We start from the raw sequence: 5,197 nt of genomic DNA on the forward strand, positions 1-5,197 counted from the left end.
ATTATTAATGAAGTTTTGCCGCTGTTTTTTTCTCATTTTGAGGTGTGTCCCATCAGCAGATGAAGGGCTCCAAAACTCTGCACCATTAAGAGCCTTGTTATTATTGTTAATTGCCATTGAGTTGGTTCCAACTCATAGCAACCTCATGTAGGTTTACCAAGACTGTACTTTTTGTGGGAGCAGAAAGCCTCATGTTTCTCCCAAAGAGTTGCTGGAGGGTTTGAACCCCTGACCTTTTGGTTTGCAGTCCAGTGCTTATCCCCTAGAGTCACCATGAACCATTAAGAGCCTTGTTCTTGTTAAGTGCCATCAACTCAGTTCCGACTTAAAGCGACTCAGGGTTTCTGAGGAGCAGCTGGTGTATTTGAACTGACAACCTTGTGGGTCTCAGTCCAGTGCTGATCCTATAGCACTATACCAGGAGTCCATTAACAGCCTTCGAAGGGGAGAAAAGCACTCATCTAGTAAATCTGTGTGACTTGACAAAAATAAATTTGTTTGTTCTATCATTTCAATCTTTTCTCTTTGGGAGGGAAAAAGGAATTACTTTCAAAATTAGGGAATGAAAAACACTTGAAGATGCTTACAATTTTTCAGCTGAGGAATTTTGTGATTGTTAAAACAACATAAAAGTAGAACACTGTGTATGTGAAGGCATTAGCAAATTAAAGCGAAATAATACTTAAAATATACCTAAATTTGGCTTCATGTTATCTTTCTTCAGAGAGTAAGTCCATAGCTACTAATGGCTAAATCTAAATATATGCATTTATTCTTTTTTGTTTTTAGGTGTACTACATAATATTTGTATTTGATTTATTGACATTAGTAAGCAATTTATTGGACAAAGTTCAGACTTTTTGCTTTTTTATTAAGCACATTCCATAATACAAAGTTGTCATGAATAATATATGTACAATTAGTATCAATAGCTGTTCAGACACAAATTTATTTCAAATAGATAATTGGCAAACAGAATTAATAATAAGTTAGAATTAGACTATCCCGGTGCTTTAAAACATGAATGTAGCAGCAATTTACAGTTGTTCAATTATGGTTAGCAAAATAAATACCATAACCCCAGAACGTCAGAATTCCTTGGTGTCAAAGTCCCCTGCTCTGATTTAGTAGGCACAATGCAGAGGTTGTGTGAGTATCCCAAGGCCATGATCTCCCAAGGAACAAGAGGCGTTTCTATATTAAACATGCAAAGCACGACAGAAAATCTGTTCTTGCAGAAGAATTGCCTCCTTCCTTCCCCAACCCCTCCTCTGGGCTTTCTTAACCAGTTGGACATGAAAGCTGTTAAGACAGCCATTGTCAAGTTACAACGCCCGCCTTCTGAATGGAGGTTTATTTTCTACACTTTGAGATTCAACCTCTCAAAACAGAGATTACTGTATAGTAGCATAAGGGAGGAACGAATGTGTTTTTAAATAGGGGGATTGAAGACAAACCAAGAAGCAGCGCTGACCCGAAAAACAAATCACATATGCACACATTGATCCCCACACCATCCTCAATGTAAAAGACAAAATAGAAGCCAGAAAGCTTCCCTTTAGTAGTACAAATATGCTTTCACAGGAAGAGGTTTAATTAGGAGGAGGTGGTGGTTATGTGCCGTGGAGTCGGTCCCAACTCATAATGACCCTGTACAGGGTTTCCGAGGCTGTAAATCTTTTCGGGAGCAGAAAGCCTCATCTTTCTTCCACGGAACAGCTGGTAGTTTCGAACTGCGGACCTTGAGGTTCGCAGCCCTATTCCTTAATCTTTGGAAACAAGGCAAGGGGCAAATCAAAACCTAGTATTAAACGAGGCAAGAGGAGTGCCAATTGGATGCCAAGATCCTCTCCATGCATGGTCAGTGTGACAGTATCACACACCCGTCAGAGGAATGAAGCCTCCGGGACTCAGAGAGCCTGTGGGGGCCATAGTTACTGGCCAGAGCTCACTGGGATGGGATTCACAACTTGGCGGCTTTGCTCCCACTTAGGATGAGCCTCTGAACAAAGAAACCTAGCAGATGGGCTCCAGCATACACGTAGGCCCTGGGAAGCCCTAACCAGATTCTGCCTGCAACTCCTGGAAATCAGCCAGGATACAATGATTCTAGAGCTAGGAGCACCCAGTCAACGTGGCCTTCTTATTTTGCCCCTCCCAGGGTTACTATACACAGAACAATGGTTGCTGACAGTGAAGCCAAATGAATACCATGGGACGTGATCACTAGTACTCAAGAGTACTTCCGAGAAAAAGAACTAACCCCCACCAAAAATGATTTTTTTTAAAATGTACCTCTTTATTGCATATACTGCACAACAAATAAACCATTTTAATTTTGTGTTAAACTTTAGAAAGTACATCTTAAAACAAGATTCCCATTAAAAACACACAAGGAAGGCAATAAACTAAAAGCATAATAGGAATACAGCAGGAAGGTTATCAATCCCGGCCCATGGCCAAGTGCATATTAGTATCTCAAGCACAGCAACCTTGAGGTTATATGCATTATATCTACGTGCAGATATAATAGCTTATATTAGGAGGCAAACACACATGTAAAGGCGTTACTCTACCAAATACCAGGAGACGTTCCAGCAAACAATTAAAAGAAAGGAGCTATACGACCTGTTGGGAGGTAATATAACGTGGTGTATAGTTTCTTTAAACTAAATTGGTTCCGAAATGAAAGTATAATTCAAAATATATTACTGAAACAATCCAAAGAAATTTTTTCATTGTCCAACATGCTCCCACTACAACTCGTAATGACTTGAAGGGTAAAAGGAGAATGCTGACTTCTGAAAAGGAAAGCCCTGGTCATTATGGTTAAGTGTTTGACACTTAACATTTCACTGAACAAGAATGTTGTTCCTTCCGATCAGACCACAGTACAAAACTATATAAATTAGAGTCCAAGCCTTCTCTTGATGGTTGATCCACTCTGTAAAACAGACTGTATGTTCCCTTTGTTGGAGCAATTTGCATTTGAAAAGTTAGAACTTTTCATTGATGAGGGAAGGAAAATGGGATTCTGTTCTACTTGAAGTCAGTAAAGCCAAGGTATCCATCTCAAAGTAGAGGCCAGGAATCAGAGGTGAGAAATGTCTGTGCTTGAAGAGTTAGGCTGCTTTGCAACTATCCAGCATCTAGAACCAATTTCAACTTCATAACTCAGCTGTAGATGAACTCTCTTAGGCGTTTGATAGCCATGTAACCAGTAGTTCAAGACTAGAAAACTCTGCCGTGGGTAAAGTGCAGATTGTTATCTGGAGATGTAAGTGTATGTTCTGGAGGGAGAACAGGTCTCGTTCTGGGCACTGTGAGGCACATTTAAGAAATCCCAAATCAAAATAATGTCATCATGGAAACCACTGATGATTTGAAACTCATCAAATTGTAGCTGAAACATAAGTTCAAAATGTTCCACCAGTGTGCACAAACACAAATTGCTTTCAGGGCCTGGAGGATCAAGAGCAACTTGCAAGTACCAAACTTTAGTTTTCCCACTATAGGCCCCACTGACAATCCACTTGTTGTCAAACCGGATACAGTGGACCAATTCTTCAAGTCTCTCTAGGACTCTTAGGCAGGTGCCACATTCAATATCCCATAACCTAATGGTATTATCTGGTATTATAAAGGTGTAGCACTGTGGATTAATGTGCCAGACTGCAAAGCCATTTGAACTGCAAGGTCGGCAGTTCAAGCTCATCAGCTGCTCCTCAGAAACCTTATACAGGGTCACTATGGGTCAGAACCGACTCAACGGCACTTAACTACAAGAACAACAGTGGTAGCCAGTCAATGCCTCACTTGTATCCATTAAGAGTATGTACAAATTCACACATACTTGTGCTCCAGACTTGGATGGTTCTGTCACCGGAAGCAGACACTACGTTGACAGCAGCACAATAGCCAACCAGAACACGGCATAAAGTGGTATCAGTGGCAGACGCCATGGCCTACATGGCAATGGAGAGATCCTTGGAACGGGTCACCATCAGTCTATTGCTGAAGCATAGCTGCAGCACAGCCTCACTGTGGTGGATCAGCATGGTAAAAACTTCACTTGTATTCACATCCCAGATTCTTCCTATAGAGTCTAAAAATCCTGTTACAATGACATGGTCATTATACTGGAGACAAAGGACAGAGCCTGGGTGGCCTGTTAACACTTTCAAACATTCCAAGCTGATTTTATCCCAAGTCTTAATATAATTATCTCGTAGGCCACTGATAATTTTTTCATCATCATATCGTTGTAAACAGTGGACACCTCTACTGTTTTCAGAGCACCAAGTTGTGTCATCCATACCACCAATGAGGTTCTATAGTCTCTATATCCTGGATAATATTTGGGTGATTAGGAGGGCCATCTGTGGGTCTGTTTTTAAACAGGTACTGATCCCACCCTCTTTTTTCCGAAAGTCTTTTCCATAGAGGATCATACTATTCATTCAATCAGCTTTTTCCACAGCATTCCTTCTGAGATCACGTGCTGCCATTCTTTACCCACCAGCTCTGCTGCACACAGAAAGCTGGCATCCAGGAAGGGAAGTGTGCTTTCTGCTATGTGATCTAAACCTTGCTCTGGTAAAGAGGTAATAAAGTCCCACTGCTACACAGGCTTCAGATAAGGGTTAATATAGCCATGCTGATAATGACACATTTGTAAAATAAGATGTTCCACAAATTCCTCTTGATCTGATTCAGACCACTGGTCAAAATAATTAATATCCAAGTCTTTTTCTTTCTGGTGGTTTCCTTCTGATGACCTCTTTCTGGAGACGATCACAGATGATGTACCATTATTTATCATAAGCTCCATGTCTTGTCCTCAATTACCGAGTTGGGCTCCATTGCGGCCCTGGTGGCTCGCCTCGCTCGCCCCGCTCAGCAGCGAAAGGTCTGAATGGAGGCGGCTTATACACTTACTCTTAAGAAGTACACCTTTTCGAGAAAGTATAAATTGTGACAATTTGATGAACTGGACCTTTGCTTAAGGATGCAGTTGCTCAAAATTCCAACAGAAATGGAAGGATTTTTCATATTAAGCTTCAAGTTTGCCTCCTCAGTACTCTGGGTTGATAGGGATGGTCAACTTAGACATTGGCTATCAAAAATGGGGCTTATACAGGCATGAAGTGGCAGTGGCTGGCTTACAAGCTTTCATGAATATGCTTAGTTTCAGAAC

The 5,197-nt window shown here is 41.1% G+C and overlaps 1 pseudogene; it reads right to left on the reverse strand.

Annotated features, from left to right (window-relative positions):
- Nucleotides 1–3,265: 3,265 nt before the first annotated feature.
- On the reverse strand, nucleotides 3,266–4,863 carry LOC102830773 (annotated as a pseudogene).
- Between the last annotated feature and the right edge of the window lie 334 nt (nucleotides 4,864–5,197).

This window comes from Chrysochloris asiatica, unplaced genomic scaffold (genome assembly GCF_000296735.1).
Source record: "Chrysochloris asiatica unplaced genomic scaffold, ChrAsi1.0 scaffold00169, whole genome shotgun sequence".
In the NCBI taxonomy this organism is placed as follows: domain Eukaryota; kingdom Metazoa; phylum Chordata; class Mammalia; order Afrosoricida; family Chrysochloridae; genus Chrysochloris; species Chrysochloris asiatica.